Genomic DNA, 26,645 nt, shown 5'->3' on the forward strand with positions numbered 1-26,645 from the left:
TCTGCAGAATTTTTTTATCTACTTGGCTGAGTGCTTGTCCTGAAAACTTGAATAATACTTTCCCTGTAATATGTTTTTTGTAAGCTGCTTGAGATTTGCAAGGACAAGAACTTGTTCACATTTATTTTCCAGTAAAAAATATTTTGAACTGAGTGTAGCGCTGCATCTCTATAGCATACATGTATTCCGGAAAAAATTCCAAGACATCTGTCTTGGAATTGAGATTGATGCACTTTTTTTTTGAGGTCGATGCACCTCCGCACTCTATAACATGGCCGTGCAGGTGGATGGATATGGGCCCATAGAAAATACGGGCCGGGTCCTCCCATTGACGGCCCAGGTTACATGTCATGTGTGCTCGCGTGAGCCCGTGACCGTGAACGAGACGGACCAGGACCGCGTCCCTCTTGTAACGGGCGACGGCAGCCGAGATCCGCGGCGGCGGCGGCGCCCAGCCTCTGCCTCGCCGCCGCGGAGAGCCGGGGCAGAGAGGGGTCGGGGATGTTAGGAATGCGGGCGAGCACCGCGGTAGCATCTCTATCGCGGATGGGCACGGAGCCACGGACGCGCACCTCTACGGCGACCCGAACGACGCCGCCATCCCGACGCTCCTCCGCTCCCGCTTCCACGGCGACAAGTTCGACGCGCTCAACCACCTCCTCGCCCTCATCTCTCAGGGCGTCGACGTCGCCCACCTCTCCCCGCAGGTCCGACTAGCGTCCCCCTCCTCTCGTCTCGTCCATCTCACCCGGCCGATTCCGGCGACTGAATTGCGTGTGTGCTTGCGGCGCAGGCAATCAAGAACGTGGTGGCGCAGTCGCTTGAGCTGAAGAAGCTCGTCTCTTCTACAGCTCTACCTGCTCCACTACGCCGGGAGGTAAGCTCAGCCCCCCGCCCTCATCTGCACTTCTCCCTCGCTCTGCCTTGTGATAGGTCGCTGCCAAATCCAAATAGATTCGTCTGCAATTTCTTCCCTGTGAGTTGAGACAGATCGAAGCTAATTAGTTGCAATCAGGCAAACTATTTTGTCCGAGGCAGTCTGAAACGTGTACAATCCTTCTCCGGTTAAAAACTTCCGTCCGCGTTCAGCGTAGTGCATGGAGTGCAAAACTCTGACAAAATTAAATCTTGGCTGTTGGTAATCCTGGTTCTACTCCTACCTGAACAGACTTGATGTTCTGCACTTGTAGGTTAGAAATTAGAATGTGATGTTGCAATTGAGTTGTCTGAAAAAGTCTCAACCATATGCATTGTTTCTCTAGTGAAGAAACTGCGCCTGTCCCAGTATAGTGCAACGAGCGGCCAGCTTTGCTTTGCTTTGTGTGTGTCCCGCGATTTGGATCTCGGATTGCATCTTTGCAATCCGGGTTGCTAACGGCGATGACTTCCATGTAGTGAAGCATCTTCCCCTCATGCTGAAAGGACTAGCACAAGCTTGGCTTCCCACCCTCCCTTCGGGTTGATCAGAAGCTTGGAGGACCTTCGGGTTGAGTTCATGGCAAACTTCTGAGGTACATATGTCCAGCCTGCTGATGCCAGCGACCTGAGCATCATGAAGCAAGGGAAGAACGAGTCAGTACGTAGCTGCTAGACTGATTCTTGGAAAAGAAAAACGAGATCGTTGACTGCAACGATGTCGAGGCCACCGCTACTTTTAAGCACGGCTCCAATGATGAGTTCCTCTCCTGGGACTTCTGTCACTTCAAAGCCAAGATCATGCTAGATCTCATGGAGATGATGACTAGATTTTGCGCTGGTGAGGACACATGGCTCGCCAAAAAAATGGTCGTGGAGAAGACCCCCGGGCCGTCCGATACGAAGGACGGGAACGGGAAGTCTAGGCGCAACCGCAGGAACAAGTGTCAGGCTGGCGGTGGAGAGGTTGTTTCAAGGAAAGAAAGGCGAGGGCAGCAACTCGACCCTGGATAAGATCCTAGATCGACCCTGCAACACCCATGGTCCGAAGAATGACGGTGACCCTCCTGCAACCCACACAAACCAGAACCGTTGGGTCCATAAGAAGGCCGTGCAGTCCAGCAAGGGCAATGCCGACAAGCCAAATCCTTGCAATAATGATGACGAGGACAACCCGCAGCCCGGAAAAGGCAACGGGCGGTCAGAAGCAGTTCCCACTGCAATAAAGTAACTGAATATGATTTATCCATCTCACACCTCAAAAAAAAGAGTGAAAGTGCGCCCTCCGCGAGGTATATGCCGTGGAGTTCGCTGAGCCGAAGCACAACCCTTTTTCGGAAATTCTGATCACCTTTGATCTACGTGACCATCGGACCATCATCCCCTATGGTGGAACTGCCGCACTCATTCTGGACCCAATTGTTGATGGTTTCCACCTTACCAAGGTCCTGATGGACGGCGGCGGCAGCTTGAACCTCATCTATGCCGAAATGTTGAAGAAGATGCAGTTCGGCGAGTGGCGCATTGAGACAATCACGACCCAGCTCAAGGGTATCATCCTAGGCATGGAGGCCCGTTGCATCGAAAGGGTCACCCTTCAGAAGCGGCTACCACACCCTCCTAGGTCGGACCTCAATTCAGCTTTGTACCACACTATGCTTGCTTGAATCTCAAGATGTCGGGCCCTAACAGTGTCATCACCATCTACGGGAACATCGAGCGGTCTTTGAAGACTGAGTAGACCAGTTGGCCCTAGGCAGCCGAGGCAGTTGCTGGAGCCCTGACAGTTGAGGAGCTTGCCGACATGCGGTCCAAGGACGACATTATACTCACCAAGCGCACCAAGTCGATGTCATTCCTGCCGACCAGGAGATCCAAAAGTTCCAAGTGCACTCCGAGGATCCGACCAAGACGGCCTTGATGGTATGGTCGGGGGAGGGGAGGGGGGCTCTTTTATTAACTCAAAATGTTTCATCAAGCAGATACAATCACATTGAGCGACACTCGGCCTTTGCATAGATAGGATACAACCAAGTTTGAGAAAGAGAGTAAATAACTAAAACGACATATTGGCAAACTTCTGAGGTAAATAAGTAGCATGTGCATTACTCCGCCTATGTCTTCTAGGCATAGCCGGTCCCAAGCCCGGGTAAAGGAGGAGGGTTGTGATAGGCTTGGCGAGCCAACGTAAAAACTAGCCAGTCCCATAGGTATGAAACCCATTTGAGCAAGAGTAGTACTAGGATGGGCGACCTCCTGGGAAGTCCTTGTGAAAGGGTTTCATATCTAGCCTACCCCAACTTGTTTGGGATAAAAGGCTTCGTAAGTGTAAGTGACATATTGGCAGCGGTAAAATGCTCATTGATATAAATGAAAAGCAGAGCCAACGTCAAAGGCCCATGTATATGTTGCTACATAGCCCAAGCCATTGAAAACCGTTGACTTGTAGCAAATCGCATTGGAGAAGAGGCCAAGACAGGTTTTAGAACTAAAGAAACAACTTTTATAGTAACTAATGAAGAAATATAAATAGGTATATACAAGTCAGAATCAACAGCTTCTTTGTTTTGCTTCATCTTATCTCTACTGAACTTGACAGCATGATGCAGTGATGTTGCAGCCTCCCTCATGAGCAGTATCATATGTATATTTGATCAATACAAAAGTAATTTGAGATAGTTATAACTACAGAAAATCTCCTGGCTACTTTGCTAAAGGTTCACTGTGCTATCTTTTAAAAGTGAGGATTTTGTTCATGATCTCAGCAAAGTAAATAAATACAGTAACAAAACAAATCATTTTTGTGGTCACTGGTCACTAATAACACCAAAAGAAGTTGAGAGGAACTGCAGCAAAGAGCAGTGTTTCTAACATATCATACTATCAAAAAGAATATCTTCATGATGTTTCCAATTGATAGTGCCCAGAAAAATTGGAGTAAGAAACTAGGAATATGTTCTCAATACTATTTTAGTACAACCACTCACACACAAAAAATCAGGACTTCTAATCTGCCAGCAAGTTTCATCTTGCTAACAGATAAGTAACATTTTAGGCAATTTGGTTTGCATTTGATGAGTGCCCAGCAAGTTTCATCTTGCTAACAGATAAGTAACATTTTAGGCAATTTGGTTTGCATTTGATGAGTGCCGTCAGACTGAAAGTAATGCACATGCTACTTATTTTGCAGTTTGCACCATGCATATGAATGTAAATCTAAATTAAGTTTTTTAAGCGAGGAATTAAGATTATTTTCATGTGCAGTAGATTATCTGATTGTGCATCCTCATGATGAATAACTCCGCCTATGTTGTCTCAACATAGCCGATCCCAAGCACGGATAAAGGAGGAGGGTTGTGATAGGCTTCGCGAGCCAACGTAAAAACTCAGCCAATCTTATGGAGATGAAACCAAAAAGATTTTCGTTGGGCGTAACCCTCTCAGCGACGCGTCACATCAGAACCCGGGTGTGGTGTCAAATGGGCAAGGGTCGGGCCGTCACCCCCTTGGTGGCGTGCCGTATCCTTAGTGGCGCACTACATCGGTGCCCGGATGTATTGGAAAATGAGGAAGGGTCTTCGCATTTGACTCGACGAGTGCGAAGGTTAAGGAAGCTAGCCGAACCTAGGAGGATTCACTTAGGTTGCTGGAACGTAGGGTCTCTAACAGGGAAGCTTTGGGAGCTAGTTGATGCAACGGTGAGGAGAGGTGTTGATATCCTTTGCGTCCAAGAAACCAAATGGAGGGGACAGAAGGCGGAGGAGGATACCGGCTTCAAGTTGTGGTACACGGGGATGGCTGCAAAGAGAAATGGCATAGGCATCTTGATCAACAAGAGCCTCAATTATGGATTGGTAGACGTCAAGAGACGTGGGAACCGGATTATCCTGGTCAAGCTGGTAGTCGGGGACTTAGTTCTCAATGTTATCAGCGCGTATGCCCCGCAAGTAGGCCACAATGAGAACACCAAGAGGGAGTACATCTAACACAGGTTTTGAAGGGGTGCATGGGGGCTTTGGCTATGGCATCAGGAATCAAGGAGAATATGTCTTAAGCTTTGCTCTAGCCTACGACATGATTGTAGCTAACACCCTCTTTAGAAAGGGAGAATTACATCTGGTGGCTGTTAGTAGTGGCCAACACTCTAGCCAGATTGATTTCATCCTCTCGAGAAGAGAAGATAGGCGTGCGTGCCTAGATTGTAAGGTGATACCTGGAGAGAGTGTTGTACCTCAGCATAAGCTGGTGGTTGCTGACTTCCGTTTTCGGATTTGTGTCCAGCGGGATAAGTGTGCCAAAGTCGCTAGAACGAAGTGGTGGAAACTCAAGGGAGAGGTAGCTCAGGCATTCAAGGAGAGGGTCATTAAGGAGGGCCCTTGGGAGGAAGGAGGGGATGCGGAAATGTGTGGATGAAGATGGCGACTTGCATTCGTAAAGTGGCCTCGGAGGAGTTTGGAGTGTCCAGGGCAAGGAGAAGCGAAGATAAGAATACCTGGTGGTGGAATGATGATGTCCAGAAGGCGATTAAAGAGAAGAAAGATTGTTTCAGACGCCTATACCTGGATAGGAGTGCAGACAACATAGAGAAGTACTAGAAGATGGTGAAGAAGGCCGCAAAACGAGCTGTCAGTGAAGCAAGGGGTCGGGCGTATGAGGACCTCTACCAACGGTTAGGCACGAAGGAAGGCGAAGGGACATCTATAAGATGGCCAAGATTCGAGAGAGGAAGATGAGGGATATTGGCCAAGTCAAATGCGTCAAGGACGGTCAGACCAACTCCTGGTGAAGGACGAGGAGATTAAGCATAGATGGCGGGAGTACTTCGACAAGCTGTTCAATGGGGAGAATGAGAGTTCTACCATTGTACTGGACGACTCCTTTGATCAGACCAGCATGCGTTTTGTGCGGCAAATCCAGGAGTCTGAGGTCAAGGAGGCTTTAAAAAGGATGAAAGGAGGCAAGGAGATGGGCCCTGATTGTATCCCCATTGAGGTGTGGAAAGGCCTCGGGGACATAGCGATAGTATAGGTAACCAAGCTTTTCAACCTCATTTTTCGGGCAAACAAGATGCCAGAAGAATGGAAACGGAGTATATTAGTACCAATCTTCAAGAACAAGGGGGGTGTTCAGAGTTGTACTAATTACCGTGGAATTAAGCTGATGAGCCATACAATGAAGCTATGGGAGAGTCATTGAGCACTGCTTAAGAAGAATGACAAGCGTGACCAAAAATCAGTTTGGTTTCATGCCTGGGAGGTTGACCATGGAAGCCATTTTCTTGGTACGACAACTTATGGAGAGAGACAGGGAGCACACGAAGGACTTGCTTATGGTGTTCATTGACTTGGAGAAGGCCTGTGATAAGATACCGTGGAATGTCATGTGGTGGGCCTTGGAGAAACACAAAGTCCCAGCAAAGTACATTACCCTCATCAAGGACATGTACGATAATGTTGTGACAAGTGTTCGAACAAGTGATGTCAACACCGATGACTTCTTGATTAAGATAGGACTGTATCAGGGGTCATCTTTGAGCCCTTATCTTTTTGCGTTGGTGATGGATGAGGTGACAAGGGATATACAAGGAGATGTCCCATGGTGTATGCTCTTTGCGGATGATGTGGTGCTAGTTGACGATAGTCGGACGAGGGTAAATAGGAAGTTAGAGTTATGGAGACAAACCTTGGAATCAAAAGGGTTAGGCTTAGTAGAACTAAAACCGAGTACATGATGTGCGGTTTCAGTACAACTAGGTGTGAGGAGGAGGTTAGCCTTGATGGGCGGGTGGTGCCTCAGAAGGACACCTTTCGATATTTGGAGCAATGTTGCAGGAGGATGGGGGTATTGATGAAGATGTGAACCATCGAATCAAAACCGGATGGATGAAGTGACGCCAAGCTTCTGGCATTCTCTGTGACAAAAGAGTGCCACAAAAGCTAAAAGGCAAGTTCTATAGGACGACGATTCGACCCGCAATGTTGTATGGCGCTGAGTGTTGGCCGACTAAAGGGTGACACGTTCAACAGCTAGGTGTGGCGGAGATGCGTATGTTGAGATGGATGTGTGGCCACACGAGGAAGAATCGAGTCCGAAATGATGATATACGAGATAGAGTTGGGGTAGCACCAATTGAAGACAAGCTTGTCCAACATCGTCTGAGATGGTTTGGGCATATCCAGTGCAGGCCTCCAGAAGCTCCAGTGCATAGTGGGCGGCTAATGCGTGCGGAGAATGTCAAGAGAGGTCGGGGTAGACCAAATTTGACATGGGAGGAGTCCGTTAAGAGAGATCTGACAGGGATGCATGGAAGCTTGTTATCCATGTGCCAGAGCCATGAGTTGGTCGCGAGATGTTATGGGTTTCACCACTAGCCTACCCCAACTTGTTTGTTGTTGTTATTGTTGTTGTTGTTGTTGTTGCATAACCTGAGCCTACAATATCATAAACTCATGTAATTCTGCTCATAACATCAGAAAATGATGTATGAATTTTATTTGTTGTTTCTTTCATTCCATGCTTGCTGAATCAGTTGCTTGACCATTTTACCAACAAGCAATTAGGCTTCATGAGTTTTATCTATCGACTATATATGTTGGAAGTAATTTTGTTGGAATTGCAACAGGTGCACCTTCAAAGATCATCTTCAAAAGTATAAGCACACCGAAGAGAGTGCAGACTGCACCGAAAAGAACCTTGCAGTATCCCAGGCTCTTGCGTCAAAAGTGCTCAGCAACGCCAATGTCCACCTAGTTTTAATGGATATGCTGGTGGCCTTTGGCATCGATGACGCCCCCGGCATATGCAGGCGACTCAGGAGCGAGACTCTGAGCACTTCAAAGCCCTGCCTGATCACCATCGTCGTGAAAGGGCATACCTCGGAACCACTGGATCTCACTGCCAAGGTGAATTCCGAAGATACGGTGCTTGCCCTAAACCTCCTGAACAGAGTCCGTAGAGATCATAGAGTGAAGGGCCACTTTCAAGTTCTGCACCTATGGTTTCAAATGCGCTGAGGGCTTGGAGTAACACGACACATTCTCGTACATTCTCACTGCAGATAGGATTAACATGAGAGATGAAACAACTCAGAATCTGAAGAGCAATGGAAGTCGAATCAGCAACTAGCTGCGGCCTGTAGCTTGTTCACCACCATCAGACAATCTGAAACCAGAATCATCACTTCGCTGGTAGCCTTCTGACAGAGCAAAATGCAGACCTTGGTCAAATCGCTATTGCTTCAGCCAGTGAGCCAGGACATCACCACCCCCACGCCATCATTTGATCATCAATGAAACACTGCATCATCAGCATTACAGGTAACCATCTTAACACTGACGGTGATGGCACTCACACCTAGAGGTAGACACCGCGGAAATAAGACGCTGTTGGATAATATCAATATAAGCCCCCTGATCTTATGCACAGCCCTTCACGGAACAGGATCGCCTTTGCTGTTCCGAGCCTCATTGCATGCGTCCCATGGAAACCGACACGTAACAGCAATAGCAGTGGATGTTTCTTCTTTTTTACTAGAGTTGTTTTGACAGTAACATGCTTTCGATTATGAGGCAAATGAATGGTTCAAGTCACTATATGTTGCGGTTCCAGGATACTTTGAGCGCTTCGAAGCATTGGTTTGTAGATATATTACGGTTAGGCATTCAAATGTACCAGATTAAGCAAGGGAAAAATCTATCTTGCTCCCAGGAAAAGTGTTTCGTAGAAATGCAGCGGTTATGGGCATTTCAGATTCATGATTTGATCTTCAGCACAAACTGAAAGGAATGGTTCCTTGAGAAGTTGGAACAAGTAATTGCAGTCTTTCTTGTGTCCTGAAGATGGTAAGCAGTTGCACTGTTGACTCAGCTATCATTTTTGTTTCTCTGGAGTATCGATCATATATATCCGGGGACCTGACGTCGCGGGCACATCACCTTTACCTGATGATCTGAGATGCCAATTGTGCCAAGCCTAAGTGTGAAGGTAACATTTGTCTTCCTTTGGTTTCGAATGCTACTTTTGCCGATACTGTAGAGTAACAGAACAGATTGTTGTACATTTCTTACGCCCTTTTTTATTTTATTTTTTCTCAAAGTTAGATTGATCTTTTTGTCGAAGTGATGGCAACCTTGTTGTTACAAAATGCTTGACAGAATCTGCAAGACTGCAACGGTTCACTACCGCCAGCGTCGAGCGGACCCGGAGGAACTCGGCGTTGAATGGCGGCAGAGCTCACCCCAGCAGTGGAGCTTGATCCCAGATCCATGGAAGCAAGCAAATCTTCACGGATGTATGCCATCCGTTTGCAGCAATCTAAGCTCGGGTGGAACTTGGGGGAGCAGATACATCATGTTATACGTGACCTGAGCGGTGGCTCCTGCTGCTAGATGGTGATATTACGTAGTGGCATGAGATTACTGGAGGAGGCGATAAATTTCAGACGTAAATGAACAGGCGCCAGATTTGAGTAACCAGAATGTTGGATCATGGTGATGCTTCTTGTCACTTTATATCATGACTAGAGTTGCTCTGACACCATGTGCACTGAATCTCAGAATTATGCAGCAGCCGCAGCAGTTGTGTGCATGTCAAACTAGTGGTTTGATTTGATTTGCAGCAAAGACTGAAGGGAATGGGTGAGGAACTGTGGAATAAATAAATTTTGCCAAGAATTGTCAGTTTTTGATGTGTTTCTGTGGATCATCGGCTGTATATAGAGTTTGGGAGACCTGACATCGCCCAGTGTGCCAAGCTTGAAAGCAACATTCGTCTGAGCGAGCGAGATCTGTATACTGTGTGGTGATGCAGTCAGAGTCAGGTCACCAACGGCGGCGAGTGTGAACATTTGCCTCTGTGAGCAAGCAAAGTGAGATCCGTGTGTTGAGTCAGGAGACAGGGACCGTCCTGCTCTGACTGCTACTGCTGCTGCACTGGTGTTGTTTCTTGTCACTCCTTGGATGTATCCGTCGGCGGAGGCGACTGATCATCCATTCACGCATGGCTCCGCCTCCTCCTGTGTGGACACGGTGGACTAGTGAGCAGCATCTTGTTGGCATCGCACTAGTGCGTACTGCTCGGAGAAAAGAAAATCAAACACAACAGGACTGGTTTCGAATGAGCCGAGGGCTTGGAGTAACACAACGGATTCCTGTACATTCTGAGTGCAGATACGATTAGCATGAGGAAAAACAACTCTGTATCTGAAGAGAAATGGAAATTGAATCAGCAACTAGCTGCAGCCTGTAGCTTGTTCACCAGCCAAAATCACTACTCGTCGGTAGCCTTCCGACAGAGCAAATTGCAGACCTTGGTGAAACCGATATTGCTTCAGCCAGTTCTGGGATGGTGACACCTTGAAGAGTGTGGTGAAAGCGAACCAGGACATCACCACCCCCACGCCCATCATCAAGGTGGTGATGTAACACTGCAGCATCAATCAACATTACTAGTAACCATCTTTGGCACTGACGATGATGGCTCACACCTAGAGGTAGGTAACAGCCATAGCACCGGATGTTTCTTCTTTTTGACAAGAGTTGTTTCCACATTAACTTGGATTATGAGGTAATCAGTTGTTTAAACTCACTATATCTTGCGGATACTTTGAGCGCCTCTCAAAGCATTGGTTTGTAGATATATTACTGTTGGTCATGCAAATGCACTAAAAAACCTGTGTTGCTGCCTCCCCTGTAAAGAAATATAAAGGCGTTTCGATCACTGGCAGCAATTGTGTGCATGTCAAACTACTAGTGATCTGCTCTGCTCTGCAGCAAAGACTGAAAAGAATAGTTCCTTGAGAATTTGGAATTAGTAATTGTGATAACCAAGAATTATATGTATCAGGTAACAAGAGGCAGTGCTACTTTTTATCGCGGTTAAATCTTTGCTTGTGTCCTGAAGACTGTCGCCTGAGCTATTGTTTTTGTTTCTCTGGAGCATCGATCGATCATGTATAGAGTTTGGGAGAAACCTGAAGACTGTCATCAACGGTTTGTCTGTCTGAGCAGGCGAGATCCGTGTGCTCAGTCAGGGGACAGAGATGGTGCTTTGACTGCCACTGCTGCACTGCACTGGTGCTCGGAGTCCTGGACGGACCTATCTATCTAGTCCGGCGACGGCTCGACCAGTCGCGCATGGGCATGGCTCTGGCTCTGGCTCCTGGATCTGGGAACGTGGTCGCCGGCCGGCATTGATGGCTCCTCCTCTGCATCCCCAAGGGCGCTCTCCACCAGGCACCAGCCCATGCCCATGCCGACGGCAGCCGGCCGCGTCGCTTTCCCTTGGCCTCCTGCTGCTCTCGGCTCGGCCTGCCCATGTCGCGGGGCTCCAGGTTGACGAGACGGAAGGACCAAGTGGTGCTCGTCAAGTCACGTCAAGCAAGCGCGCCGCCCGGCTTTGCCTTGAACGTCCGTCCGTCCGCCACCCTGCTGCCACTACACCAGTAACACCACTGGCTTCTTGTATTTTTTTTATTTCAACAGTGATCACCTTTAAAATACATCCTTCTTTCATTTCGAATTACTTGTCGCAGAAATTGATAATTACTTGTTGCAGAAATTGATAGATCCGGGACGAAGGAAGTTTGTGTTGTGCCACTCTTCCCTGTCACCCAGCTAGCTGCCGTCCTATCGGTACTTTTCTCAAAATTCTGGGTCCAGTTTTCAGTGGGGGTCTTTTGAAGATTATAGTTAGTAACGACATTTTCAGTACTTTAGAGTGTAGATTTAGTCGTTTTGGTCCGTATCTAGTCCACACCTATAAATATGTAAAACATCTTATAATTTGGAACGGAGTGAGTACAAGCCTAACTGACGTATATATTTGTACTATCATATGGTGACATGGAGGAAGCAACGTTAGCAAAAGCAAAAGGTCGCCTCTTCTTGTGAGAGTCCCAAAAATACTATCAACGACCCTTGTCTACGAGTCCTAGTGTCTTTAAGCATACGGGTAATTGGCAGTAGTTGATATGTAGATCCAGATGCAAACCGCAGGACAAGTTGAGAACAAGTTAGCTTTCTCACCGCTTTCAAACTGCAGGCACGCGCTGTTCGTCGGTCACTATAACGCCCTCGATGCGGCTATATCTCCCATGTATCGAAGCACGATTTAGAGGCATAACAGCATTGAAAGCGATGTCGCAAGTGAGGTAATCTTCACACAACCCATATAATACATAAGGAAAAGAGATACATAGTTGGCTTACAATCGTCACTTCACACAATACATGAATAAAGCATTACATCATCCAGATATAATCAAGGTCCGACTACGGAACCAAAATAAAAGAAGACTACCCCAAAAGCTACACAGATCCCCGATCGACCCCAACTGGGCTCCACTACTGATCGACTAGAACGAAACAACATAAATGACAAGATCTTCATCGAGCTCCTCCTTGAGCTCGGTTGCGTCACCTGGAATGGCATCATCGGCACCTGCAAGCTGGTTTTGGAAGTATCTGTGAGTCACGGGGACTCAGCAATCTCACACCCTCGCGATCAAGACTATTTAAGCTTATCGGTAAGGTAAAAGGTATGAGGTGGAGCTGCAACAAGCGACTAGCATATATGGTGGCTAACATACGCAAATGAGAGCAAGAAGAGAAGGCAAAACACGGTCGAGAAACTATGATCAAGAAGTGATCCTAGAACAACCTACGTCAAACATAACTCCAACACCGTGTTCACTTGCCGGACTCCACCGGAAAGAGACCATCACGGTTATACACGCGGTTGATGCATTTTAATTAAGTTAAACTTTAGGTTTTCTACAACCGGACATTAACAAATTCCCATATGCCCATAACCGCGGGCACGGCTTTCGAATCCCTGCAGGGGTGTCCCAACTTAGCCCATCACAAGCTCTCACGATCAACGAAGGATATTCCTTCTAGCGGGAAGATTCGATCAGACTCGGAATCCCGGTTACAAGACATCCTCGACAATGGTAAAACAAGTCCAGCAAGACCGCCCGATGCGCCGACATCCTGATGGGAGCTGCACATATCTCGTTCTCAGGGCAACACCGGATAGGTCAAGCTACGAGTAAAACCAGCCCTCAAGTTTCCCTAAGGTGGCCCCGCAGGCTACCCATTTCGGACCAACACTTAGACAAGCATTGGCCCGGGGGGTTAAAATAAAGATGACCCTTGGGCTGGCCTAACCCAAGGGAAAAAAGGTAGGTGGCGAATGGTAAAACCAAGGTTGGGCCTTGCTGGAGGAGTTTTATTCAAAGCGAACTGTCAAGGGGTTCCCATTATAACCCAACCGCGTAAAAAACGCAAAATCCGGGAACATAACACCGATATGACGGAAACTAGGGCGGCAAGAGTGGAACAAAACACCAGGCATAAGGCCGAGCCTTCCAACCTTTATCAAGTATATAGATGCATTAATTAAATAAGAGATATTGTGATATCCCAACAAAATATCCATGTTCCAAACATGGAACAAGCTCCAATCTTTACATGCAACTAACAACGCTATAAGAGGGGCTGAGCAAAGCGGTAACATAGCCAAACAACGGTTTGCTAGGACAAGGTGGGTTAGAGGCTCATGGCAATATGGGAGGCATGATAAAGCATGTGGTAGGTATCGCAGCATAGGCATAGCAATAGAGCGAGCAACTAGCAAGCAAAGATAGAAGTAATTTCGAGGGTATGGTCATCTTGCCTGAAATCCCGCAAGGAAGAAGAACGAGTCCATGAAGAGGATAAACGGACGTAGTCGAATGGTTCCTCACAAACGCGACGTTAACTGAACTAACCCGAAGAAGCAACACCGGAAAGAAGCAAACAACATAGTAAACAACTACCACATAAACATGGCATGATGCACAATCAAGTATGATGCATGTCCGGTTTAATGAAGCATGGCATGGCAAAATGCACAAACAATACTATAAATTAAGTGGAGCTCAATATGCAACAAGTTGCATATTGACGAAACACCACATGACTTATTTAGTTCACTCTCGTTTATGTACCCAACAATATTAAATGTTGTTAAACATGGCAAGAGATGAAACATGAGTAAACTAAACATTTAGGCAAGTTTAAATGAGGCCGGAAATAACAAACAACAATTCCGCTAAATCCCCATATGCATTTAGCAATTTGGTGCAACAACAATTTAAACATTTTAATTGTTGTTATCATGATGCGGATGACATGAACAAGTTTATGCAATTTTTTTATTAAAACTTGATAAGAGCATTATGAAGCATTTGTCACCGTGGTGGAAAGGAAAGGGGTGCCACGGCAACGATACAAAAACGATGCCACGACAGTGTTCCGGTTCCGGTAACTCGATTGAGATACCGATGCAAAGGAGAAGTGTGCGGATGCGTGCAAAAAATGGTGGGGCGCTCCCGAATTCCGGATGTCGCACGAGTGGGCGACAAGGAACGAGTGACAAATTGGACACGGTGCAAACACGAGCATCTCAAACATCGCAAGCATTCGTTCACGGACGTCGTCTCGAGGTTATACCTTCGGAGCGTGCAAAGGGGACGGTTCTCGCTCGTGGAGGGAAGTAGGCGTTCTCGCGACGGCGGTAGTGGAAGTAGTCGATCTCGCATGCTCTAGGGTCGACGGTAGAGGTTCTCGCGATCTCGACGATGGTAGTGGTACATGTTTATTGAAGCACGAGTATCCGTAGATGTTCATGTCATCGGTGTCGTGGTACTTGGGGTCTTCGGACTTTCCGGTCCCGTTCTTGCGACGGTAGTCGTTCACGTTCGTTCGGTGAGGTACTTGATGACTCCAACGTCTTCGGGGCGACGGTAGTGGTACACACGACGTTGGGGTACTTGTCGGTCCGGTCTTGATGGAGTAGATGTACACGTTGTCGGGGTACTTGTCGCATCACCGGACATATTCATACATGTTCGGAGGGGAACTTGGCAAATCCATGTACTTGGCGTTCCGGTGCGGTACTTGACGAATCCAACACGTAGGGGTACACTTGTGGAAGCGGAACTTGACGAAATCCATATGGAGGTAGCCGTCCGTGGTCGTGCTCATGTTTGGGGACGTTGCGACAACAGCAACAGCCGGAGTTGCTTGCGGATGGGAGGGTCGGCGGTAGGCCTGATGCAGGGAGCGGCAGGGGAGGTCTGGCAGGGCGCAGTCTTCAGGGCGGCGGGCCGGCGACGCGAGGTCCGGCAACAGGCGTGGTGCAGCAAGGCGACGAGGACGAGGCACGTCGGGGCAGCAAGGCGGAGGGCGGAGCAGAGGCGTGGTGCGGGAGCTGCTGGTCCGACGGCTGGGCTCCGGCGAGTCCGCCATGGACCGGGACGAGGAAGCCGCGGCCTCGGGCGCATGTGCAGGGGAGCACCGGGTCGGGAGGTGCGAGGATACGCGGCGCCACTCGCTGGACGGAGGTTGCAGACGGCGAGGGATGCGAGGTCGAGGAGGAGGCCTCGGGCACGGAACGCGGGCGCCATGGGGATGCAGGCAGCGGAGAGGCGCGGGGCGTCGTGGCCAAGCGGAGGGAGGAGGAGGCGCGGACGGGACGACGCCGGTCGCCGACGTCAGGGCCCGTGGTGGAGCTCGGCATCAGGAGAAACGTAGGGAGGCGCAGCACTGGCTCTGCTGCTCTCTCCCTGCGAGCGAGAGGAAGAGGGAGGGGAAAAGGGGATCGAGCGAGGCAGCACGCTCGCTGTCTCCTGGCGGCGCGAGGGAGACCAAGAGGAGGGGGTGCACGGGGGGCTCGGGCTAGGTTTAGGTTAGGTTAGGTGGGCTGGGGGGGAGGATGGGCCGGCCTGCGGGACGGGATGGCCTTAGGTGGGCCGGAGCGGAAGTTGGCCTAGGGAGGCCCAGGAAAACCTTTTCTTTTATCATTTACTTCATGTTTATTTAGATAAACAGTAACAATAAAAGAAAAAGGACAGGGGGCTAGAAGAGGAGTTTTTCAGATATAAAAATATCCTCAATCTTCTGGAACTATACTCTATTTGCTAAATTGTCTTGGATATTTTTAGAGGTAGAAAAAAATAAAACAAGTTTAAATATGATTCAAACTTGAGGCATTTTTGAACCTAACCAAAACAACTCCAAAGGATCTGAAATTTGACTGAGAGGTTGCAGGCATGGTTAAGAATTTATCGGAAAAGAATGAACATTAATAGAGAAGGGGAAAATGGCACTTGCAAAAGAAAGGAAATAGAAGGAAAAGAGAAGGAGATGATGCATGGGACAAAGGCATGGGGAATTAATCTGCAAGTGTGTTTTGATGATTCCAAATTAATAGAATATTTAATATAGCTCCCTAAAATATTGGGAGGATATGTTATAAAAAGAATTCATTATCGGTTTAAATGGATCAAAGATCCATGCCATTTTTTTAGTTGAGTTAAGAAAAAATAAATAACATGATGGTATGATGACATGATGCAATGCACATGATGCAAAGCTGAATGCAATAAACCAACAACTCACATGACGAAAAACCCGTAAACCCTAAAAGGCATCTGAAGCTTCGGTCTTGGAACGTTACAGTCACCTCCTCCATGCCGTGCATAGGGATGAGCTTGAACTGGAGCGCAGCGTCGTGCCGGCGGACGAAGCGCCAGCATTTGCCTGCACACAACACGCTCCTGCATGCATGAGCCGCACCAGCAGCGGCTCCCCATCGGGTTAGTGTTTGCTCTAAATCTTTTAATGTTTGGAACACATTTGTTTGCACTTACCTTACCTTTACTGATGCTCTTCCAATTCATAAAGTAGTAGAACTAATTGATCCAGTGTATGTGCAAAATTAAACCCAAAATCTTACGATGCTCGAGGAGGAGGCCCTCCACCTACTAAGTACTTCCTCCGGTCCTTTTTACTCTACATATAAGAATTGTCTGAAGTCAAACTTTGTAAAGTTTGACCATATTTATATGAAAAAATATCAGCATCTACAATGCTAAAGTTATACAATATGAAAATTTAAGTCAAGACGCATCTGATGATAATGAATTCACATTATGGATGTACGTATATTTTTCTATAAAGTTGGTCAAACTTTATGAGATTTGACTTGATACAAATCTTATATGCGAACTAAAAAGGACAGGAGGTAGTATAAAATTACACATGTCAGCATCGCACCTACTCAATATACAAGCCCAACTAGCGCGTATATCTGTACTAAGTTGAAGGCCTCTTCTTGTTGGAGTGTGGGACTGGCTGGCTGAATACATCTCAAGCGTCTCAAATTACTACCATCAACGAGCCTTGACTACGAGTCCCAATGTCTTAAAGTATACGGGCAATTGGTAGTAATAGTTGATATGTAGATCCAGATGCAAACTGCACGAGTTGAACAATATACGTCTTTTTTTTTACTCTTCTGCCAGGCACAGGATGCAAACTAGAATTTGGCATGGCTGGTTGGCCATTATTAGCTGATGGACAGGAGGAGCGAAGTGCTCACTTGCAAATCATATCATGGAGGGGTGGTTGACCTTAAGTTTGATAGCACTATCCACGCTACTGGCCCTTTGGTTTTTCAAGCTCTCCGGCGGTAAGAAGCAGCGGCTGCCTCCAGGGCCATGGAGACTCCCGATCATCGGCAGCCTCCACCACGTCGTCAGCGTCCTCCCGCACCGCACCATGACAGAGCTGTGTCGCTGGCACGGGCCCATGATGTACCTCCAGCTAGGCGAGGTCCCCACCGTGGTGGTTTCCAGCGCGGAGGCGGTGGGGCAGATGATGAAGGCCAGCGACCTCCTGTTCGCGAACCGGCGGACCACCGGGATGCAGGACATCGTCGGCTATGGTGGCATGGGCATCAGCTTCGCCCCCTACGGCGACCACTGGCGCCGAATGCGCAAGGTGTGCGCCACGGAGTTCCTCAGTTCCAAGCAGGTCAGGCGCATGGAGAGTGTCAGGTCCGAGGAGATGGGCAGCCTCCTCCGCTCCATGGCGGCATCACCTGGCGCCACCGTCAACGTCAGCCAGAAGGTGGCGGCGCTGAGCAACGACGTCGTGGCACGGGCGGTCTTCGGCGGCAAGTTCAGCCAGCGGGAGGATTACATCCACGCGTCTCACCAGGTCATGAACCTTCTGGGAGGCTTCTCCCTCGTCGACCTCTTCCCGTCCTCGAGGCTCGTGCGGTGGCTGAGCAGCGAGGAGCGCCGCATGAAGAGCAGCCTCGACCTCATGCAGCGCATCATCACCGATATCCTCGTCGAGTGCAAGGCGGTGCGAGCTGCCAGTACGCGACGAAGGGCTGCTAGTTGGAGAGTACGGATCTCAAAACAAGGCTGAAGAGTTGAGAATAAGAGGTTCCATGTAGTAGCTACAAAAAAGCTTTGTGGGCTGCTAGACGTGCTGCTCACATGCCAGGAGGAGGACTCGCTGGAATCCCCTCTAACCACAGAGATGATAACCACCGTCTTGTTTGTGAGTATATATTTTCCTTTCTATTGCCATCTCATGCATGTGCTTGGTTACGACTTAAGACACATCTTTATCAAGAAATCTGTACGTCTGGGCAGAATCATGCATCTGATCATGTCTACTAATATAAAGAAAAGTTAGCGAGAGCGGTGTTTTTGAGGCCGACTTACACATGTAGCTCTGTTTATAATTTTATTTTATTTGCATTTTTGTGTTTCGAAAAATTCGAAAACAATCCTAGATATAGCTATAGTCGAGATCTACCCGTCTGTAAATTTTCAAGTCAAAGTTCGTACTCCCTCCGTCCTAAAATACTTGTCGGAGAAATGCATAGAAATGTATGTATCTAAAACTAAGATACGTCTAGATACATCCATTCCTTTGACAAATATTTCCGGACGGGAGAGTATTATTCTAGGCTACACAAAAATGACAAATCTCGCAAAATTTTGAATTTTTTAGACTGTACACTGTTCACCGATCCAGATCTGCAAATTGTCTTTTTGCCCCAGGCCAAAATACGACGAATTTGTGATTGATTTTTTTCACAATGGTAGATCTCGATATTATCTACACCAGAGAATATTTTTCAATTTTTTTAAAACATATAAATGCAGATTCAATTTTTTTTAACCGAGCTAGATGTAGCTCGGCCTCACTTTGGACTTTCTAAAGTTAGCATCATAGCTTGGTCCCTCACAAAACAAAAAGATACTCATGGTTGAACTTTTTTCTAGATAAGTGTGTTAGATATCATTTCTAAAATCTAAATCAGTAAATATCATAGTTTAGAGGCACCGGTCGAAAACAGAAAAACAGGAGAAAATCAGTACACCATGGCGAGGCACAATACCACTTGCACTGACCTGGTTTTGGATTATTTTGAAGTATCAAGTATACACTATATATACATTATGCGGCAAAAAAATTCCGGAAATTCCTTAAATTTTAGTTAAAAAGAATGGTTTTTGTCGCCAACAAACCAGGTGAGCCGGCGGTCCGACCACCGAATCAGTGAATTGTATCAGTCGCCTGAATGATTCACCGTGGTCCGGCTTTTTTAAACTATGGTTAATACTATATGTCTGACACACATTTTTTGTACTTACCTCTACAGGAGGGCAGGGGGACTCTTCCTGTTCATAAAGTAGAAGTAATTGACCTTCTGTGTGTGTGCAAAATCCTAGAATACTCGATCAATTATAAATCTCCGTCAGCAAGCATGGAATAGACTATTTAAACTTTAATATCCAATACAGAACTAATAGCTCTGTATTGGATAGCATTTCTTCGAAATAATGATTGTCTATGTCCAATCCAGGAGGGGAAGAGCCCGCACGCCCCGCGTCGCCCTCGCGAGCGGCGTTGGGCGAACCCTAGACTCAACTCCGCGGCCGCCTCCTCCAACCTCCCTTCCCCTGCCGCCGCCGAAGGGCGCCGCAGGGCGAAGCCCGTGGGCGTCGGCGGCGGCGGGGTTCTCTTCCCCTCCTGGTGTGTGGCGGCAGCGCGAGATGCGGCGGGGGCGTGACGCTGGTGCGGGGCGTGGCGGCGGCGGGGCTCTCGGCCGTGCGGTGCGGGCGGGCGTCCAGGCCGTGGTGGCTGCACGGTGCAAGACCATGGCATGGCGGCGGATCGGGGCTGGCGTAGGCGCGGATCCGGCTCGGACCTGGCCCTGCGGGCGCAACCTTGGCTTCAGCGCGGGGAGAGGTCGGATCCTGGCCGCGCTTGGCCGGATCTAACTTCTCCGCCCCCGTTGGCCGCCCTTGATGGGGCTCGGTGGCTTCGTTCCAGCGGCCAACGAGGGATGGATCCCGGGGCGGCGGCCCCGGACGGCGGAGGATGTGTCGGTGGCTGTGGACTCGCGACGGGCGACGCGGCGGCCGTGATGGTGGACGATCCGTGCACAAGACGCTTGATGGAGGCCATTGGAACAGATCTTGGTGAAGACCTGCTCGCGGCTGCTGCCGAGGCCGACGATGGTGGCACTATTCGGTGTCGATCCCTTGTTGAAGGCATCGCTGTTGAGAAGTTTCAGGCCACTATCTGCTACCTCCGGGGGAAACCCTAGATCAGTAGATCGGAAGACGGTGGCATTATTGTGTCGTTTCCCTCTTGTGGCGTCATTCTTGGAGGTGTACACGGGATCGAGGGACCAGTGAACGGATAATTGGTGGAGCGGTGATTCATCCTGCACACTAATGGTGGCGTTTCTCGGCGGCGTGGCGCAGTGAAGACTCGGCGCCTGATGTGTGGCGAGGGACTCGCGCAGGAGGGTGACGTTATCAGACGTCGTGATGGCGTCGATGGCAGAGAGGCCGGGCAAGGTGGTGCAGCAGTACAGTACTGAAGATGGATTGGTGGCAGGTGGCTGCGGCGGCCTCATACCCGGCTGGCGTCCTGATTGAGGAGTGCGCCGGACTGGTAGGTGCCCCATACCCGACAGGCGTCCTGGTTGGGACCTCAGGTCTTAGATGTTTAGGTTTGGCTACGCTGTCTGTTTGGTATTAGGCCCAGACTGTCAGCGCCCCTTCATCAATTGGATAGGAGTAGTGACAGTTGTTGCTTAAACGGTGGCTTTAGTCTTACTGTTGTATGACTTTATAAGGTCTTGTGAGAATAATTAATAAAGTGGCCATATGCATCGCCCAGATGCAGAGGCCGGGGGTCCTCCTCCTTTTCTAAAAAGAAATTCCAATCCAGGACATTTTTGGAGGCGCTACTGATACCACCTCAACCACTTTTGAGTGGGCTATGTCGGAACTCATCAATCATCCGATAGCCATGGCTAAGGCACAATTAGAGGTCCGTGGGGTACTAGGTCCAGACCGAGCTATCATTGTCAGCAGCGACCTTGCAGAACTCCACTACATGCGGATGGTCATCAAGGAAACATTAAGATTGCATACACCTGCTACTCAACCGCAAGAATGGAGAGGACTGCAAAATTATGGGTTATGATATACTTAAAGGTACCAATGTATACATTAATGCCTTCGCAATTTCCAGGGATCCTCAACACTGGAACAAGCCTGAAGAGTTTAATCCAGAGAGGTTTGAAAACAATAACATGGATTATAATGGGTCATGCTTCGAATTCACTCCATTCGGGTTCGGGCAACGCCTTTGTCCTGGGATAACATTCGCCTCATCAGTTTTAGAGATGGCATTGGCTAACTTTCTCTATCACTTTGACTGGATGCTTCCTGATGGGGCCATTTCGGAGTCGGTGGACATGTCCGAGAAATTTGGGTTAATTGTACGCAGAAGTTCCGACCTGCACCTTGGAGCTATTCCACACCTATGCTCCAAAGCTATGGAGATTTAAATCCACCATACTATACTCGAGAGGTCCATTGTGTGTGGCATTTTTACCTTTATGCCAACATTGGAATAAGAGAATTTCATGGAAAAATTGTTATACCACACTATTGTTCATGTTACTATGGGCCAACATTAAATTGCCTGGTTGTCGCTGCATGGCAGTAGCTACTGTGTAGCACTAAGTGATGTGATATATGATTGTGTGTCTATTTTTAATGATCTTGTTCACAACATGCGGTAGTGGGCATGTCAGACTTGTGATTTGATCTGCAGCACAGACTGAAAGGAACGTTGCTTGAGAGCATGGAGTAAGTAACTGCAATCTTTCTTGTGTCCTGAAGATGATAAGCAGTTGCACTGTCACCTCAGCTATAGTTTCTATTTCTCTGGAGTATCGATCATATATATTCAGAGACATGACGTCTCGGGCACACCACCTTTACTTGATGACCTGACGTCGCGGTCATGTTAAGGTAACATTTGTCTGCACGTCTGGTTTCAAATGCTACTTTTGCCGATACTGTAGATGGGTTTACTTTATTGTGAATGCCGAGGGCTTAGAGTAACAGAGCAGATTGTTGTAGATTTTCTTATGCCCTTTTTATTTTATTTTTCCTCAAAGTTAGATTGACCTTATTGTTGAAGTGATGGCAGCCTTGTTGTTGTTGTTGTTGTTGTTGTTGTTGTTACAAAATGCGTGACAGAATCTGCAACAGCACAAACATCATGTTGTACGTGACCTGAGCAGTGGCTCCTGCTGCTAGATGGTGATGTTACGTAATGGCATGAGATTATCGGGGGAGGCGGTAAATTTCAAATGGTAAATGAAGAGGTGCCAGATTAGAGTAACCAGAATGTTTGGATTATGGTGATGCTTGCGTTGGTTCTACTTGTCACTTCCAAGTTCCAGGATAGTTTGAGGTCCTCAAGACAGTGGTTGGTCGATACACCGCGGTCGTGTCAGGCATTCCAATGTAGCAGATTATAAGCGAGAAAAAGAAGGTAACTGTGTACTGAACCTCAGAATTATGCAGCAGCAGAAGTTGTGTGCATGTCAAAATAGTGATTTGATGTGCAGCAAAGACTGGAAGGAATGGGTGAAGAACTGGAATAAATAAATTTTCCAACAATTGTCAGTTTTTGATGTGTTTCCGTGGAGCATCGATTGTATGTATACTAGATCGGAAGTGCGCCCTGGCGCACCGGTGCCTGGCTCAGCACAATGACCCAACGTATAAAACTCAAATATAACAAAGCATTTTGTGCATCCAAAGGAAATCAGAGCAATCACTCAAGCTAAATTTATTTTGTACGGATCACAAACAGTAAGTAATATAGTTGCTGCCCAGATAACTGAGTTTAGCATAGAGCATACAAATTAATGATATACCAGAAGCATGGTATAGTTGTTCCCAAGACAACTGGCCTTGAACTTTACTACAAAGCATAAAGGCACAAAATGTACCAAAAGCAAGACATAATGCTTGCTCAGGACAACTGACTTGAATTGGACTGCATCAAGTTCAGTACAAAGCGTCAAGACATAAGTTCTATAAAATATAGCCAAGAAATTCATACTGGCAAGCATAAGTGTCAGATTTTGGAGCTGCTCATAAACATAATGAGATAACAGACAAATTGAGAATGAAGCTCTGGAAACATCGATAATAGTAGGACATTTGTCTTTGTTAATCAAAGAACATCTACTGTAGCTTGTAGTTAACCATTACTGAGAACTCCTACTTCCTCCTTCCAAGTGAAAAGGTTATTTTCTGAGGCGAAGCTAATGCAGATAGTAGTGGCCAATACTTGAATGACTTCACCGCTAATGATAATATGGAAGAGCTACAAAAACAATATAATTAGCTAATGAACCTAAGCACTATGCAAACTATACAAAATTTAGATAAATGGAATACTGAGATTGAACACAAATTAGTAACACTGTGCCTGCAGAGCAAAGTGCAGAAGATTGTACTTCATAATTCAGACATCAATGGTAGCCACCATGGGCTCTATCCTCTGAACTACGTTGATTGAGGCTTTATTTCTTTCTAATTGCTTTGAAGAGTACCTACATCTTTATAACGCCTTTATAAAGAACCAGTGTTCGCACTGTTCATATAGGCCAGTAAAAGAAAGGTTCATGTGACACTATAATAAGTAGTTAAGAAAACAGATTGAATCTAAAATGCAGCTAAATGAATGCAATAAAAAAGGTTACCATAGCTATTTCTAAATAACTGGATATGAAAGAGAAGTAGCACAAAGCAACACATATGGCCTTTTGAAGGAGGCAAGTGCATCAATGCTACCTCTGAATATAAAATTAGGCATATTGGGGCAACATATTTCTGTAGAAAATTGAGGGATTATAAAAAACTAAAAGGTGGTGTTCTATATAGAACAATAATTAGATTGTGTGAGCCTAGAGCAAGAGCTTTACACCAATATTAGGCAACAAAACTACTCCCTCCGATCCAAAATGTTCAAAACTGCGACACCTATTATGGATCAGAGGTATTATAAATCAGCATGATCAACTTATAATGTAGGGTTCTGCATCCATTTTAAATGACTCAACAACATACAGCTAAGATATACCGATTTGTCATTGTAGAAGTACACAATTCGCATAAATGACAAAAAAGGAATGCACATATGTGCATTAGAATCAAAATGGCCAAAAGTGAAGCACGGAGACACTTTATTTTCAAAGGAGGTGAAATTACCTTGTGAATCATTGGCACCACCCTGATTCAAGCTATAGGAGCATAGGGCCCTGAGCAAAAGAAGAAAACACAAAAGATTTAGTTAGTGGCCACAAGAGGACAAAGAAAGTAAACTGCACTATATATTGCTAGCTATGACAACGTCCACAATATAATTAAAATCTAACGGTCAGATCCACTTGTACATGTTTGGGCTCAACGGATCAGAGAACATATAGCGCAGTACATCTCCGTGTTTTTATAGGAGTCCAGTAATTATATGAATAAAAACAGACTAACCGCTACATGGATTATCCGGGCAAACCGGCACATACATCGACTCTGCGAAAACTATGTTTGGGATAGAAAGGAGAACAAAATGAAAGCTCAATAAATCATCACCATTCCCCATAAGAAGCCTGCTCCCTCACAACAACATAGCTGGAATAAAAAATATATCTAAACGAAGAGTAGACATGTTATAGAGATAAAAGTCGCAAAGAAGTGAATATATCTTTTGAAGCTAACAATACAAATAGAACCAAGATAGAAAGTTCAAGACATGTGAATGTATCTTTCATGACAATGTTAAACAGAAGCCACTTTCCCAGATTTCATTGCGTACTGAACCAAGGCACACACATGGACATACACTGGATCCAACTTGTCTATTTATCAAAAAAGAAAGTAGTAGGAACGTCTTTAAAGAGAAAATACCACATCACCAAACATCAAATGCTTAAGCTTGAAAAGGTATGCATTCATCCACTGTTTACAATCGATCCTACCAGGAAGAAACATTTAAACAAAGTACATCAAGCGCTGACAAAAATATAGGAGCATCTATTCTAAAAAAATCTGAATGCTAACTAAGATTTTTAAAGGAGTGAAAATCTAGTATGATACATCACATCTTAAGTTCAAGTGTAGATAATTTGATATCCAATATAACAGAAGCTTTAGTTAACAAAGATCAAAGGCATGAGCTTGAGTTAGATGATTCTAAAATAAAATCAAGATGTGTTAGAAATAACTCGCATAATATACACCATACAGAAAATATACACCTACAATTTTTTTAATTGGCCAACAATACAATAAAACAAAGAGGAATAATCATTACTGGTCAGAATGATTAATCAACAAAAAGTGCGACTCTAGAATTTGAATTGTGATATAAAGCACAACATCATCATCTTTCTCCCTACTATTACATTTGGATTGTGTGACTGCAAAATAGGCATCGTAATACAACAAACTGAAACAATGCAAAATAATTACACAGGAACAGAACCTTGGGTGTTGGCTAAGACTTCACGCAAAAAACACAGGGAAGAGATAACTCACTGATGCCGAAAACAATAGGATAATCACCACATGAACAAACAGAGATGCACAATCTAGGTTTTTTGGTGCCCAGTTAAGGATGCATGTAGTAGGTAATACAACCAGGTCCCTCATGTAGATAAACACCAGTTTTCCTATCAAATCAATAATGAAATTGCAGTAAGCGGCACAACAGGAAAACCTATGCTAGTAACCAGGCCAATACCTCAATGTGAAGTGCAAACCTGAAGCATCATCTGACCATGGCGACTAACGGAGCGACAAACTAATTAATTGAGGTATTTTCATGCACTCAAGAGGAAGTTAGGAGATAAGAGAAAGAAACACAAGAACAAACATATGCTAGAAGAGCATGTAAAGCATGCATCCATGAATAAGATGCATTGAAATAACAACTGGAACCTGAGTACAAGCAAGGGAAATATTATAATGCAATGAGGCATGAATATTAGAAGGTAGCACATGCGCACATCAAGACAGCAAAGAGGTATACCTAACAAAGGCTAAACATAAGCGGAGAAACCTGATCTATAGAAGTATAGAAGAGAGACAGCCACCCCGTGTAAATTTGAGCACAACCAGGATCTATAGAAGTGACCAAAATGCTAGGTACTACCATGATCTATAGAAGTGACCAAAATGCCCAATTCCAAATGCCAAGCAAGCACAAAAATAAAGGCAGGGGATAATAGTTTTACATGCTAGGCTTCTACCAATAAGAGAACAAAAAGCAGATACATCCATTGTCCAAACAAAATCTAACAGCCGCTTCATACAAGAAGAAATGTAAGCCTAGGCCTGGAAAGCATAGAAGAGAGGGGGAGAAGGGGACAACCTGCAAAGAGGTGGTCAAAGATAGAGCACGACAAACTGGCCAGAATAACGAGCACCTGTAGACAGCGGACCAACCTGCAAGGGGAAAAAGAGGAAAAGGTACAACCATGGATGAGCTGCAGTTA

General features: G+C 46.4%; 2 long non-coding RNA genes and 1 pseudogene across 3 annotated transcripts; 2 read left to right on the forward strand and 1 right to left on the reverse strand.

The window, feature by feature from the left end:
• Nucleotides 1-388: 388 nt before the first annotated feature.
• LOC119303599 lies at nucleotides 389-10,754 on the forward strand. Of its 2 annotated transcripts, XR_005147955.1 has the most exons (5): nucleotides 389-707; nucleotides 794-877; nucleotides 7,538-7,817; nucleotides 7,973-8,898; nucleotides 9,069-10,754. It is a non-coding gene; the product is annotated as an uncharacterized LOC119303599 (long non-coding RNA). The 2 variants fall into 2 exon arrangements; XR_005147954.1 differs by having other exon boundaries at nucleotides 7,538-8,898.
• A 6,599-nt stretch (nucleotides 10,755-17,353) lies between these two features.
• Nucleotides 17,354-21,632, forward strand: LOC119298197 (annotated as a pseudogene).
• Nucleotides 21,633-22,982: 1,350 nt separating this feature from the next.
• On the reverse strand, nucleotides 22,983-26,613 carry LOC119303601. Its single transcript, XR_005147956.1, has 2 exons — nucleotides 24,361-26,613; nucleotides 22,983-23,473 (listed from the first exon to the last, which is right to left on the reverse strand). It is a non-coding gene; the product is annotated as an uncharacterized LOC119303601 (long non-coding RNA).
• Nucleotides 26,614-26,645: the final 32 nt, after the last annotated feature.

This window comes from Triticum dicoccoides, chromosome 5A, assembly GCF_002162155.2.
Source record: "Triticum dicoccoides isolate Atlit2015 ecotype Zavitan chromosome 5A, WEW_v2.0, whole genome shotgun sequence".
NCBI lineage: Eukaryota > Viridiplantae > Streptophyta > Magnoliopsida > Poales > Poaceae > Triticum > Triticum dicoccoides.